Genomic DNA, 16578 nt, shown 5'->3' with positions numbered 1-16578 from the left:
ACTGCTATGAAACACATTAACAATATAATTACAGAGCACATTTTGACTTATTATATCAAAATATCACTACAGAACCTCAGGGTGCATCATGGTACACAAGGCAATGTATTGCTTCCAAGAATGCATTAACTGATTTTATTTGGACAATTGAGAGGGAAAGAATTCCACTGCAGAATTGCCCTGGGAAAAACACTATACCTGAAGCAGTCATTGTGCACTGTGGAAGGAGGTATATACATACTGTGTCTGTGCCGTGATGTTTCCTGTGTCTTGATTTGGAAGTACTTGTCGTATCTTATTTTGACATGGTTATGAAATACTAAGAACAGGAATTTAAGCCTCTCATACTCCGTACGTTTTTGCGGAGGTGGAAGCTTTGCAAGTTTACATAATTCAGTCGGATAGTGAAAACGGCGGTAATATTTAAATATAAACCCAGAAATAAGGCACTGTACCTTCTCTAGTTTCAGACAGCTACGTTGGGTGTAGGGATCCCATACTATTTTTGCGTACTTAATTATCGGTATTAGCAATGTTTTGTAAGCTAAAATTTTAATTTCAGGGGAGGCACAGTGCAGGTCACGTCTCAGCCCCCACAATACATTGTTAGCTTTTGCACAAAGATGAACAGTTATGAACAGTAATTCTTGCCATGCGCATACCATCCGGCGTTATCAGGTGTCCTGCAGCTGCCCAGATTTGAGGATCATGCCATGCCGCCTTGAATTTCTTCAACTTGGTGGCGAATGATCTACTGATAATGGAGTAGTCGGCTCCTGTGTCACTAGAGCGGCTCTTCGTGACCATTGAAAAGCACGTCTAGACCAGTGGTTCTTCGTCTTACTTTATGGTTAGGTTGCAGCATCTAATCTCGGCTGTGTATCATTGTCCTGTTGCTCTTACGTCTCGTCGTCAGGTCTGTTGTAGGCAGCGTCCTATTCGGTTCGAGGCTTCGCCTTGGTGGCGGCGTGACGTTGCTACATTGGCGACGAGGAAGTTGAAGCCCCGTTATCGGCGGCGAAGGATTTTCCGGAATTTGCCGAACAGAAACCGCCCCTCTTTCTGTTGATGCTTTTACTTTTCTGTATTGGGCCAACTGACCAGCTCCGGGTCGGGCCAGTGTATGGTCGGCACTGCCGCAAAAGATAGCGTGCAGGTGACGGCGAATGGATTGGACGTCGGGGTACACAACTGTGTTGGGACAATGTTGTCAGTGATATCACGAGGCCGTTTTGCGTGATATTTAAGTGCTGTGGAGGCCTTTTGTGTGTGCTGTAACCGGTGCGATGCAATTGGCATCAGGACATCGTTGCCGTGCCCTGTTTCCGCTTCGGAAAATGCTCTACTTTGAGCTACTGTCTTAATTTTAGACCTGTCTGGTTCTCGTACTCAGGCCCATCAAAAGAATTCTCTGAATATACATGTACGTAGGCTTGCGTGATTTCTGTGTGCTCTCGGATGCATCATCATCTTTGTATATACACATCTCATAGCATAGCTACAGAACCACGTAAAGTCAGCGATTCATCCTCTGGTACAATATTTGAAATGCACCGGCTTAAGAGACCGTTTACAGTGTGCACATGCGCCCGCCCACACAAACTTACACTCTTCCACTCTTACACTTAAACACTTAAACTTACACTCTGCTTACACTCTCCCTTGTTTCCTCTTTCTATTCCCCCTTTCACCCCACCCCAAGTGTAGGGCAGCAAACGGGGTGCTCATCTGGTTGACCTCCCTGCCTTTCCTTTATCTTTGTCTAAAGTCACGTCATCATTATACGTAACCATTGTGTACACTGTATATAATGAACATGGTTTTGTGTAATGTGACAATTTATGCGCAATTGTGCGTTTCCGTGGGTCTATTTGGGTATATGTTAGTTAGTGTGGACTAGGACACCACTTTGAAAACGTGGCATGCATACAGTGCTTCGTGCATTGCTTATGTTATCGTCCTGGTGGAATTCTACCGTGATCGAGACTCAGTTATCGCATCATTTCCTGTTCAAATAAACTTTGTCTAAGCACTTCTCGTGTCTAACTTTTAAACGGAGGGCTTCGACGTATTGGCATTAAAGTAACCTAATTAAAGGGATTTTGTCAGTATGGTTTGTGACTCTATTTTGCCTGAAACATTTTGTCCGCGAAACGGCATAAACCACCTGGGAAAACGTATTGTGAGCTGGTAGTACAACATTTTATTTCCATTATAACTATTTTTACTTTGAAGACTCTGTATACTGGGGCTTTAGGTGGTGACATAGCGTGCACACAGCACCGGTCTTCCAATGCTTAGTGTAGAGTGTGAAAGGCGTAAGACGACATTGTTAATAAGGCATATAGACCTTAAATCCGCACAGCTGAAGAACGATGTGGCTTGAAACAGACCCACTTGCGAGGTTCATTTAACATGCTCGAGAGGTGACGAAAATTAATTGTAAAATATGTACCGTACGGATTGTAACATCATTTGAAAGTTTGGAGCACATCTCGCCCGACAGTGACATTATACACTGCGCCACGAACTGCAGGTGTTATAGGTTTCAGGGCCGCAGAAAGGGGGGACGGTCGGTTGCCGGTGATTAAGGTATGGAAGGCACTACCATTTGTGCAGAAAATTACGCTGAAGGTTGGCGCCGAAGGTGTTCTATTTTTGCGCGAACTAAGACCACTATCGCATACGATGACATGGAACCGTCTGGCGTTTTCATGCTCGAATAAGGAAACGTCCGCCGTGACTGCGTAGGGGCTGTTTTCTTGGTGGCTAAGAACGGTGTCATGGCATCGAATCCCAGCTACGGCGGCCGCATTTCAATGGGGGCTAAACGTGAAAATACCCATGTGCTTAGATTTAGGTGAACATTAAGGAACCCCCCGGTAGTTCAAATTTCCGAAGTTCCTCACTACGGCGTGCCTCATAATCAGATCGTCGTTTTGGGACGTAAAACCCTAACAAAACTAATAAGGAAGTGTCCAGTGCGCGGCCAGAGGCGATTTCAGCGACTCCTTGAGATTAGTGATTTAAGAACCTTCTGGTTATAAGCGCACCAAAATCTTTCAATGGTTTTTAGTTACAGAACGAGAATGTCATACTTGCTGTTGTCATTTACGCTGAAACCTTCGTGTGCCCTATTGCTTTATCGAGCACCTAGGATACATCAGGTGGTGGTCATTCCTATTTCAAACGTCACAGCAAATGTAGAACAGTCTTTTGCGTCCGCTACAGAATTCGGTTTTGTGCGAGCGTAGGATGCTTACACATGTACTTTTTTTTACCAGCTATGAATAAATAAGGCTAAAGAAGTGAAAGGCGAAGGATGTAAAATGTTACCATAGTTTTGCGACTTATCTGGAGGGGTAAAGGAATTTGGAAAGTAACACAAAATTACAGATCTTTTCTTGGTGGTGCTTAGGCAGCAGTAGTGTTATAAGCAGTTCAGCTCCCTACACTAGGCGTCTAGCTCTTTACTTGGGTCAACACCAGCAACCCTCTTGCGGCACGACTTCGATTCCCTCTTGCTGCGAACACTTCGCAATGACCTTTAAGCTGCTGCGCGAGATTGTGCTTCTGTCGTCACATTACGCTTGCTTCTACAAGCTCATATCACTGTCCAGTATGATGGGACCGCCTTTCCTTAACTACTGTACTGGCTTAGCGAAGTGGACACTGAGCTGAGGTAGTTGGAACAATATCGTGAAAACAACGCCATGTGTATAAGTTGTGTTTAGAGTCGCCGCGCGGTCATCCACAGGTGACGCCTGCGTTTAAAAGGATGTACCATATCCGTCGGCTAGACTGTGAACGTCGCTGGCTTAACCTCCAAAGGCAAATCTTCCACACACATAAAAATATCCAAGGGAGTGGGCGAGAGAATGGTCATCTGGGAAGCTAATTGGTAAAGCACTGTATGTCTACTGCGGAAGATATGAGTTCGGATCCTACCCGCAGCAAGTTATTATTCCACCCGCTTTCAGTTCCCCCTTGAAGTTTCCCCGTTTTAGGAATTTCCGACCTTCTTTCTAGAAATGAAAACATTTCTCGACATCAGGGGATATTTCACGTTCAGGTGCTAAAACAGTGGAGCGGCTCACAGGACAGCCGCCTTTAGTTATCAATAAATGCAGATTACTTTGGCATTAGTATGCGAACTGTGACTTTTCATTGCAATACATCGCAGTGAACACATCTCGTTAAGTAAACAACAGGATGCGAATGCGCTGGGGTCTTTAACGGATTACTGCTACGGCGGTTTTGCCATTCATACCTCCAGCCGAGCTACCTGTGACTGTGCATTCTGAATCAAATATTTATCTGCAACCAGCGATATAAACATGTATGTAACACGAAACAAAGCAGCAGGGGTGAATTCCGACATAAGCCAACGCATGCATAGCGCCAATACTACACCAATAACAGCGAACGCATACAACAGCCAGCTCTGCATCCGCACACAAAAATTTAGCGGGCATGGTCCATTCGAAAGGGAACCTTGCCCAGAGTTCCAATGGTAATGTGTTTGCCGGAGTTCTGCTTAGGAGTAAATATAAAAATTCCTCATGTATCTGCGTCCCTCACTGCAAATGACGCCTAAGCAAGTGTCGTGGTGCCACGTCAGTGCGCGGCATGCAAAAAATATTAACATTTGCAGGTTGTATCGTGAGCTGGCACACTGTTTTGGCATTGAATACATTCCTTGCCGAAACCCTGGCTCCTAAATTCCTTCCAATTCGAACAAAGTTGAGCGTATTCTTTTCATATTGCTCTACATACAAAAGAACTTTGGACAAGTTATAAACGGGCAGGCATCTCCCTCTGTGAATGTGGCTTAAGCAGAAATCAGTATTCTTTGCATAGCAACTTGCATTGCGTCAATCTTTAGGTATGAGTGCATTGACTTGACTGTTACAATATTAGAAAAAAAAGCTTCGAAATAACTGTACAGTAGAAAATTTGCAATCTATTAGAGTGCAGCTCTTAGGCACCCGTTGCTGCGGCGATTGTCGGCATAACCGAGCGAACGACCACTTTGAAATTTGGAAGAGCGACATTAGAGCCAGCAGGGGATGAAATAAGCGAAGAGGAAAGCGAAGGAGGAGCGCATGGCGAAAAAACGAGAAGATAAGCATAGTGTGGCGACAATGGCTACGAGATGTCTCCGCAGTAGTGCACGTCATCTCGGGGGAGAGGTCTGTGTGCCGTGGCTGCTGTAAATTTCGTCCACACAGCACCCAAGCGCTGCCTTTCCCGATCTGCAAATTAGTAAGGCAGTTGCGCCACACTTGGCTCCGTTTGCAACGTGCTGTACGAGACAAATTGTCCGTGGCAGCCAATATATTGCGAAATGAAAACATTTATAGAGTTGCGCTCAAATTACGCATTAGGTAGTATAGCGATCGTCGGTAATTATTTTTTCTATTAAAATGACAACTTTAAATTTCCAGAATTCATTATGAAAAGTTGATCAACATTTTGTGAAAATGTAGGAACACCTAAGAATTTTTTTTTATCCATGATTGGAGGAACCTGGCTTCGGATATTGACAGCACCAGGGCAGCACATGCCGTTAAGCGCCGTAGCATCTCAATGCTTTATTTAGAAAATTATTGCTACTCATTTGGTTCTACCACGTGTTAACTTATGTACGTCGAAGGATACTCACACGGGGCCAAACGATCTTGATGTCCTGCGAAAAAAAGAAGCAGAATAAGTTAGTTATGCTTGACCGTAATAATTTAGGTCTACTTCATCAAAGAAAACCACTCGCTTGTTTACTTCCACTTGTCAAATCTGTACAATAATTATGTGGATATGCCCTGCGCGACGTGCCCATGCGACGCTTAAATGCAGCAATGGGAAAGACTGACTGTGCTCACGTGTCCGACAAAAGCGTTTAGCCTTATCAACGTAATATTCCCTACGAGCTAAAAAGTCTTACATGGTGCAACGACTTTCCAAAGGAACTCAGTCATATGGAGTTACCATGGGTAGGCGCTGAAGATGGGGCTAGGCTTGGTATGTTTCCCAATAAGTTTACTATGGGAAAAGCTTTTGTTTTCTTCCCGAGAATCGCCATTCAAGGTCAGATAGATAGCAGATAGATACCCCACTATGGCTCTTATCGATAACGTGTCCTATTGTTTTCTGTGTTTTATTGAGATAACAATTTATGGACACTCCACGCTCCTTTTTGTCGTTGCCGTCGGCGTGGCCATGATGTTTAGTATAAAGTACACAGGCGATAACAACATCGCCACGCGCCGTAAGCTGCACGGGCCAGTGAAACCACGCAAGGGGAGCATACGATCGCTGCTCATTGAGGCGTGCAAAAGGCCGTTTGTGGATGGGAGAGAAAGAGGGAGGGGGGCGGTATTGTTCTCCGGCAGCAAATGAGCATTTCGTGACCGCGCGCAAGGGCAGCCGAGAATCTTGGCTAAATCTCGCCCGCTCAAGGGAGGGCGGAAAGCGGGGAAGAACTGCGCCGTCTTCCGTCGCGCACACGGAACAGGAAGCGAGGTGAGAGATGAGAGAGGGGGGGCGCTGTACATTGGCAGAAACGTGTCGGCTTTATCTTGAAAACGGTCTGCTTCAGGGGCCGAGCTTAAGTGGGCCGACGGCTCGTAGGTCTGCGTATGCTGTGTTCTGGCCTTTAAGTTTGCGTCGAAGCGATCGACAGCACGAAGGTCACTTCACTCGCTGCTGCTGCCGCGCTTCCTCCCGCTAGCGTTTTAACAGCGAATGTCCGCAGTCATCCAGTGTGACGTGTTCATGCCTTGCTAAGCGCGTGAACACCATGGTTATTAATTTAGTTAGTAAGCGAATGTTTCCAAGCCTATATGGTCGATAAAACCGCTATCCTTATTTCGTAAAGCTGTCTATTAATTTCCTGTCGCAATCGATGCTTTGCTTTTCGGGCGAAACTGTTTCTTTTTTTGCTGACCGTCCTGCTCGTCTTTCTTATGAGTATACCGATGATATACTCATATACTCATACTTATGAGTATATCTCATGCTTCGAAATGTTTGGTATATTAAGCATCTGTAAGCTATCCTTCGCTTCAGGAGATTTTATGATGTTGCTCCGAAGTTGGTGGCACGGTCGCGAATCAGATTCAATGTTTTCAGTCCCTATTGCCCTAACCGTCTAAGCGTTTTGTGCTGCGGTATATCCTCTAATCAAAGAGAACGCCATAAATTGATGTGGAACCAAGATTGAGAACAATTCCGCAAACCCGCAAGTGTGAAATCCTGAGTAGATAATCATATGGCTAACACACGCGAGATCACTTCAAAATTTTATTATCTACAAACTCACGTCATGATTCAGTGCACTAACGCTGGCCTTCTAAAATAAATAGGTTTCTCAGGCAGTTTTATGGCTTCATAATAATGTTACCTTTCATTTTCTTTTCTGTTTTTATTTGTTGTCGTACTGTTCATCACAACGCCATATTGACCTTCAGTGGGTATTAGTTTGTTTGACCATTTTCCTTTTCTGTTAACCTCTAGTTCAAAATTTTTCATAACATGCTCACCGAAAAACAGTAGTGTCACATAGCGGCCGTGGCCACTCAAACAGACCTCAATAGGTAGCTGGAAAAGGGATTTGTGCTTGATTTTCCACGTAACAAAATGTGTTTTCTCGTATATTCTAATTACAATCGTATGATATCATGTCTGCAGATTATCTGTAAGACGCACTTTACAAATTTTTTGAAGCATTTTGCTTTGCGACATTCTATCAGTTAAGTAATGCACTTGCGCTAGGCGCAGGGCCTACAAGATTGAGGATGTATGCTGCACATCTGCCGCACAAAAGCGTACGTGCGTGTCGAAGGTGTGCATACGATGTATCTGCTTTGTATGTACGAGCACTCTGCCCGGCTCATCTATAGCACGTCATGTGCTGCGACCAGGACTTGGCAAAGATACTCTGGATTTTTACCATGATACAATAAAAGATATCCGGGCGACAAGTATTTGAGATAATTATAGAAGATACTACCGCAGTCATTGTGCCGATACGTTACTTTTCATTTGTACCTTAAGCTACCTCGATGCATTCACAAACATTTTTTAAATATCTATATATTCTAGCTGCAAGCTCGTATGTACCACAATATTTACTTCGACATTTCTTAACTTCGACCAGCCTTCTTTCATATGATTGAAGTTTCTGTTAGTATGTCAAAATTGTCGGGTACTCGGCCTTTATTGCGTATTGCCTATGGATCTTGGTGTAGTATCCTATGCCTTGTTAGGCAGGCCAGAGGAGTAATTGGTTCGTTTTTTCCGCCAAAAGATACAGAAGTTTATTGAATCAGGCGAACTAAATGCTTGTAATGCTTTGAGGTGAACAATAATTCACCCCCATTGGTCGCGACTATTTCAGAAAGCAAGAGAAGTGCTAGCTCGGTGCGTGAGTAGATACTATATACGCAGCTGTGACAGACTCGTTCGAACGTCCTTGCAACGGATCCAAAATGTAATTCGTTCAGCACGTGGCTTGTTCGTGCCCCAGTCAACGGATAATGTCTCGGCATTGTTGGCCTAATTTTGGTACTCTGGGTTTTAAAAATCGCTTTTTATACATGGAGCGCATTGATTATAAAAATCGAGCATATCAAACCTTCATAACTTATAAACAAGCGCTAGACCGTCAATAATCTGCAGATTTTGTAGCTTAGTTGTTATTCCCAGAATTCTTAAAATGTACGTTAGTTCAAAAAATAGCTTTAAGAGCTTGTGAGCAACGACCACGTACACAAAATAGTCACCTGATGCATAAATCTCCCTTCAGCAGCGTCATCCACCTGTTGATTCACAAATGTCAAATTTAAATACAGGAGATCTTTACAATCACTGCTGCGCGGAAGTAACTCCACTCCCGCATTCTTCAGACTTCTTGACAAAGCACTACACAAAAGAAACTCCGGCAACTAAACTACATCGGCATCAAAATTTTCATTAAAGGGACTGGGCGCATTGGGGTAAGCAGCACAGTGCGGTGGCAACGAGCATGTGTCATGACACCGAAGGAACAAAAAAGTCACATGTTCGCCCGACAGGCGGAGCATTGATTGTGATAGCGAATTCATCATCATCATCAGCCTGGTTACGCCTACTGCAGGGCAAAGGCCTCTCCCATACTTCTCCAACTACCCCGGTCATATACTAAGTATGGTCATGTTGTCCCTGCAAACTTCTTCATCTAAACTGCCCACACAACTTTCTGCCGCCCCCTGCTACGCTTCCCTTCCCTTGGAATCCAGTCCGTAACCCTTAATGACCATCAGTTATCTTCCCTCCTCATTGCATGTCCGGCCCATGCCCCCCATTCATTTTCCTTGATTTCAGCTAAGAGGTCATTAACTCGCGTTTGTACCCTCACCCAATCTGCTCTTTTCTTATCTCTTAACGTCACACCGATCATACTTCTTTCCATTGCTCGTTGCTTGGTCCTTCATTTAAGTAGAATCATTTTCGTAAGCCTCAACGTTTCTGCCCCATAGGTGAGCACTGATAAGACAGAGCTGTTACACACTTTTCTCTTGAGGGATTATGGCAACCAGCTGTTTATGATTTGAGAATGCCTGCCAAACACACCCCAGCCCATTCTTATTCCTGTGATTATATTAGTTTCATTATACGGATCCGCAGTCACTACCTGTCCTGAGTAGATTTATTCCGTTACTACTTCCAGTTCCTCGCTACCTATCGTAAACTGCTGTTCTCTTCGGAGACTGTTAAATATTACTTTAGTTTTTTGCAGATTAATTTTTAGACCCACCCTTCTTATTTGCCTCTCTAGGCAAGTGAGCATGCCTTGCAATTGGTCCCCTGAGTTACTAAGCAAGGCAATATCATCAGCAAATCTCAAGTAAGGTATTCTCCATTAACACTTATCCCCAATTGTTCCCAAAGCAGGTCTGTGAATACCTCCTGTAGACTCGTGTGAATAGAATTGGAGTGATTGTATCTCCCTGGCTGACGCGTTTCTTTATTGGGATTTTGTTCCTTTCTTTATGTAGGACTACGGTGGCTGCGGAGCCGCTATAGATATCTTTCAGTACTTTTACATACGGCTCGTCTACACGCTGAGTCCGTAATGCATCCATGACTGCTGAGGTTTCGACTGAATCAAACGCTTTCTCGTAATCAATGAAACCTATATATAGGGGTTGGTTATATTCCGTACATTTGTCTATCACCTGATTTATAATGTGAATATAGTCTATTATTTGGTAGCTTTTACGAAATCCTGCCTGGTCTTTGGTTGACAGAAGTCTAAGGTGTTCCCGATTTTATTTGCGATTACCTTAGTAAATAGTTTGTAGGCAACGGACAGTAAGCTGATGGGTCTATAATTTTTCAAGTTTTTGGCGTCGCTTTTCTTATGGATTAGGATTATGTTAGTATTCTTCCAAGATTCCAGTACAGTCGACGTAATGAGGGATGGTCTAAACAGGGTGGCCAATTTTTCTAGAATAATCTGCCCACCATCCTTCAACAACTCTGCTGTTGCCTGATCCTCCCCAGCTGCCTTCGCCCTTTGCATAGCTCCCAAGGCTTTCTTTACTTCTTCCGGCGTTACTTGTGGGATTTCAAATTCCTCTATATTATTCTCTCTTCCAATATCGTCGAAAGCGCCACTGGTACTGTAAGAATCTCTATAGAACTGCTCAGTCACTTGAACCATCTGATCCATATTAGTAATGATATTGCCGGCGTTGTTTCTTACCGCATACATCTGATTCTTGCCTGTTCCTAGTCTATTCTTCACGGCTTTTAGGCTTTCTCCGGTCCTGAGAGCATGTTAAATTATATCCATATTGGACATCCTTATGACAGCTGTCTTACGCTTTTTGGTTAGCCTGGAAAGTTCTGCCAGTTCTATTCTAGCTGTAGGGTTAGAGTCCTTCATACATTGGCGTTTCTTGATCAGATCTTCCATCTGCTGCGGTAGCTTACTGTTATCCTGTCTAACAGAGTTACCCCCCACTTCTATTGCACACTCCTTAATGATGCCCATAAAATTGTCGTTCATTGGTTAAACACTAAGGTCCTCTTCCTGAGTTAAAGTCGAATACCTGTTCTGTAGCATGATCTGGAATTCCTCTATTTTCCCTCTTACCGCTAACTTATTGAGCCGCTTCTTATTTACCAATTGCTTGCTTTCCCCCTCATGCCTAGGCTATTTCCAGTTCTTACCATTCTATGATCATTGCAGCGCAGCTTGCCGAGCACGCACGCATTTTTTATGATGCTAGGGTTAGCGCAATGTTTAAAGTCTATTTCATTTCTGGTCTCGCCATCTCGCTTGCGGAAGAGCGTACTCATTATCCGCATATTTTTCTGTTCTGCAAACTCTGCTAATAACTCTCTCCTGCTATTCCTTGAACCTATGCCAAATTCCTTCACTGACTTGTCTTCAGCCTAGTTCTTGCCTACCCTGGCATTGAAATCGCCCATCAGTATAGTGTATTTTGTTTTGACTTTACCCCTCGCCGATTCCACGTCTTCATAGAAGCTTTCGACTTCCTGGTCATCATGAGTCGACGTAGGGGCGTAGGCCTGTACGACCATCAATTTGTACCTTTTATAAGGTTCCACAGCAAGACCCGCGACACTCTCGTTCATGCTATAGAATTCTTGCATGTTACCAACTATGTCCTTATTAATCAGGAATCCGAATCCTAGTTCTCGTCTCTCCGCTAAGCCCCGGTAGCACTGGACGTGCCCGCTTTTTAGCACCTTATATTCTTGCTTTGTCCTCCTAACTTCACTGAGCCCTACTATATCCAATTTACTGCCCTCTAATTCCTCCAATAGCACTGATAGTCTTGCCTCACTAGATAACGTTCTAGCTTTAAACGTTGCCAGGTTCAGGTTCCAACGGCGGCCTGTCCGGATAGCGAATTCGTAAACAGTTATAGGACCTAATGACGGTTGTTTCATCTGCCGTATTTATTTAGCATGGAAAGGCGGCCAGCATGCGTACATGCCAAATGTTTGTTCTTCTGACGCAGGTGATCCCTGCATACTCGTGCACGACGTTATCGCTCGCCGGGGTGACCCAAGCATAGCCGGGGTCACCCCGGCTATGCTCATCCATGTGCTGTTCTACTGCTTCTTCCGACCGCCAGCGCTGCCCTGCACCTCCGCCAGGAGCCTCCGTGGTTCCGTACCCTACAGCATTTATTCCGCAAGACCCATTGCCAGCAAGATCAAGCTTCTGTCAGCCTATAAATCTTCATCTCTCGACGTGCTTCGTCAGTGGGCATCGAAAGGCGGCCAGAATACGGACGTGCCAATTGTTTGTTCTTCTGACGCAGATTGGCCCCATCCCTATGTGAAGCGCAAACGCTCCATGCTCATGCATGCTTTCTTGCGTTCCCTCTAAATGTGTACATGCGCTCAAACTTTTAATATTACGTGGTGAGGTTGAATTAAACCGCGGGCCCCCTAAGCCTTATCCTAATACACCCAGTAGTGGCTTACTTTGTCGAAAACGGTAACCGTAAAAATGGACAGAAATCATGCTGATGTCATGTCACAGAGTAATGAACCTAATCAAATTCAGACAAATCATCAGAAAGAATTGAATGATACACATTGTAAACTAACTGCAGTCGAAGGAAACAACTAGTAAGTTCAAAACTTAGACACGATTACCTTGCCACTGCAGCATCCACTGTCGTGCGCGCTAAAACAGCCACCCTTTCAAGTCGGGTAAATGACTTTGAAGACAGGTCATGACACGAGAATCTGATTCTTCGCGGTTCTCGTGACAAACCCTCCGACTCATGGTATGATGCAGAAAAATGGGTACGTCAATTTCTACCGTCCACCTTAACCATACAGCTGTCTGATGACGCAAATGCTGGTTCACATAGGATGGGCAAATACGTGCCCAATAAGTGCCGCCGATTATTGTGACGTTTTTAGGCGCTAACGTCACACAGGCAATTTTTTCAGCACGCAAGAAGTTATAACAAACCGAAAATAGTTTTAATGGGGATTTCTGGCTTGCTACACCCACATCCCGCAAAATGCTGCTGGAATTTGCAAAACACACCGGAGAACCGTATTTAGTTAGCCGCAATAGATTGTTATTGAAGAACAAGTGTTATATGTATGTCGGGTGAACCGATAGCGTCCGTGATATATCTTCAAACATAGCTCACCTGTTCGCCAGGGTCAGGACTTGTTGACACCAGCTCCAGGTAACACTCATTTGTCATAGCTATCACATCAGCAAAATAGTTCATCTAGTGATGTATATTTTTTTTCGAATGCTCGCAGTGTTGTTAACAAGCGTAACCACCTTTCTGATCTAATTGATACGTGCAGTACTGATGTTCTCGTACTTACGGATACATGGTTATCGTCCAAATTGCGTGATAGCAAAATATATGAGTGTGAAAAGTTGTTGTTCAAGTTTTGCCGTTTCAATCGCGGCTCTAGATCAGGAGGAGGCGTTGTATAAGCTGTTTCCGATCACATTTTCTCTTATCATGTTCCCACTGAGTCACCTTTAGAAATTTTTTGCGCATGCGTGAGCATTAACCACTGGGATATAATTATTTTGCGTTTGCTATCGTCCCCCTAACGCTGGGCATAATCTTTCATCCGATTTACATGATGCTTTGAATACTATTATCGTTCAGCTCCCTCGAGCGCTCATTTTTATTTTAGGTGACTTTAATTTTCCTAACATTGATTGGTCCAGTCCTTGTTTTCAAACTGTTTTGTTCGTGTTCTCAAAGTGTTCTCAAGTGAAAGTGCCGCCTTCAAGAAGTTATGCTGTGATTTCAACTTCACTGAATTAGTCACTACTCCAACGAGAACTACCTTGTCCAGCGCTAACGTACTTGATCTTATCATAACAACAGCTCCTGATCTCGTGCAATCACTTATTTTTTTTTTACTAGAACTGAGCGACCACTGTGTTGTTAACTTTCAAATTAAAACAATTGTTAAACGCCCCACCAGTGTGCCAAAATCCATCAGAGATTAAAAGACGGCTGATTTTTCAGTTATTAATAGTGACCCAGCAACTTTGGGCTTCCAGCAGGCTGCAAGCCCAGGTTTTATGAGCGCATTGTCGAGGAAAACTGGTCAGTGTTTAAAAAGAAAGTTACCTACCTAACAAGGAAATATGTACCGCTGCGAGTAATCTGTCGCAAGCCAAGGTAAACTTGGCTTAATATGTCCTCAAGGCGCCTTCAGAATCGAAAAAAAAAGAATTTTCTGAAAAATGAAGTACAAGAATGGTCGCGGTAACAGGACCGCATATGATCCGATCACCAGCAAATGTAAAAATGCGAATCAGGACGCTAAGCACACTTTCTTTGGCACTACTTTGCCTGCTTTGTTAAAAGACCATCACAAAAATTTCTCTAGTGTTAAGTGTGCACGCGAAAACGTATTGACAATAACTGACGAAAATGGCATTACCGTTTCTCGCTCGCAATGTTGTTAAGTATTGAACGAAGTATCTTCAAAAGCATTTTTAGGTGAGCATGCTGAGCGCCTGCCAGAATTTTCTTACGCGAACTTTCTTACACTGGATGTTGTAGTAACTGATTATGGTGGTACAGTTCGTCTTATTATTATATATAAAGATTTCGTCATCATATAGCGTCGATGGTGTAAACGCTAAATTTCGGGAAAATACGGTTGCTTACTCATCCATTTTTGTATAAACTTTTCGCTTCGAGCAACCTGAAAGGAGTAAACTCAGTAGTTCTTTGAACAGTAGTTTTGTATGCGATAACATAAGACCAAACAGTGTCCCAGTTCTTGCGGTCACTGTCGACATACATGAGAATTATGTCAGCGATCGTCTTGTTTAACCTCTATGTGAGGCCGTTGGTCGGAGGATGGTATGCAGCGACTCGACGGTAATATGTTCCACTAAGCATCATGATACCTGCAATCATCTGTACTTTGTAAGCTGAACCATGGTCTGTCGTGACTCTGTCGTGATTCGCTGGTTCACCAAGTCGGAGGACGAGGTTGTGAATGAAAAAGTGCATGACAACACGGGCAGCCAGCTCGCCGACGGGCTCCCGCTTGACAATTTTGCGTCAAATAATCATCGCAACTACAATCCAGCGGTTGCTAGCAAAAGACTTAGAGAAGAGCCGGGTAAGTCTTGTTGAAATGGCTGTGTAGGTGGTGTAGCATGGTTCAGGAAACCGGCTGGGCATCGTGGTGGGATTTTTTGACGCTGGCAGTCTCGGCATATTTGTACGTAATGCTTGAATTCCTAGGTGAGCTTAGGCCAGTAGTATCTTTGAAGAATTCGGGCCAACGTACGCTCGAATCCCAAATGGCCGGAGGAGGACTCACTGTCGCATCCGGACAGATTAACTGCATGCAGCTCGGAGGGAGCTGAAATATGTCCATTCGCAGGTGCGTAGTTATTTTTCTACAACACACTGCTTCGTAGAAAGAACGAAGATGGTGAAGGCGCGAATGTCCGTGGAGGAAGCGTACTTTGGCCATTGAAGTAGTTTTTATGTTGCCGGTGTTGCCTGTAGTCTGGCCGAACACCTTCGGTACTAACAACTTGGCGAAAGGTTTCAGCTTCTGATAACCGAAATTGCGTATCTCAGATTCAAGTGATAGACCTGCAGAGTTAATCGCAAGGAACAAGGACTGAAGTCAGTGCAAGTGTTTCTCAAATGTCCGAGAGAAAAGAAAGACATCGTCTAAGTAAGCAAGACCTGGTTGGCTTCTTAGTACTTACAGCACGGTGTTCATCATCCTTTGAAAGGTCACGAAGCTTAGCATAATTGAAATGGCAGCACCTTAAGTTCGTACACGTCGTCGGGAGTTATAAACGCAGTCTTTTCGCGACCACGTACAAAACTTCTATCTGCCAGTGTCCGCTTCGCACATCCATTGAAATGTGTCGGGTATGTCGAATGCAATCTATAGAGTCATCTATGCGGGAAAGAGGGTAGACATCTTCTTTCGCCACCATGTTGAGTTTGCAGTAATACACGCAAAATCAAAGAGTGCCGTCCTTTTTTTTTAATGCGGCAGCAATTATATGAACACTCGAGGCGCATTTCTGCCATCGACGTCGCTGTCCCCGTGAGGAGGAACGATGCCAGCGCGGAGCGAGCAGACGCGCCTCACATCGGCTCCGGCAATTTTCCTCCGGTTTACCGAAAATTCCAAAGGACCCCGTTAACTTTTCCATGTACTAGAGGCATAACATCACCCGGCGCCTCAAGATACCGCTCTGGAGCAGGTGGGCCATTTTTTGGTGCCTTTTAGGCCCATTTTTGTCTCCGCCACTTCGCCCAACTGAGCCTAAGGCCCCGGACTCGATCTCCATCGTTCTCCGCGGCCGCCATGGTGACCTCTTCTTGGTGCGGGTAGAATCCGGAGACGATGCAGAAATCGTCGCAGAAGCCCGGTCTTCGCTTGAAACTTTCACGCCGACGGACGAGACAGTGGATGAAGGCCTTTTCTCGTTGGTTGCACTTCGTAAACGGCAGCAACGCTCGAACATTTCGGCGGTCAACGGATGCTCCATGAGTTCTGGCGTTTCTGTGC

Source organism: Dermacentor variabilis, chromosome 7 (genome assembly GCF_050947875.1).
Source record: "Dermacentor variabilis isolate Ectoservices chromosome 7, ASM5094787v1, whole genome shotgun sequence".
NCBI classification, from domain to species: domain Eukaryota; kingdom Metazoa; phylum Arthropoda; class Arachnida; order Ixodida; family Ixodidae; genus Dermacentor; species Dermacentor variabilis.
Note: the sequence above shows the minus strand (reverse complement) of the source record.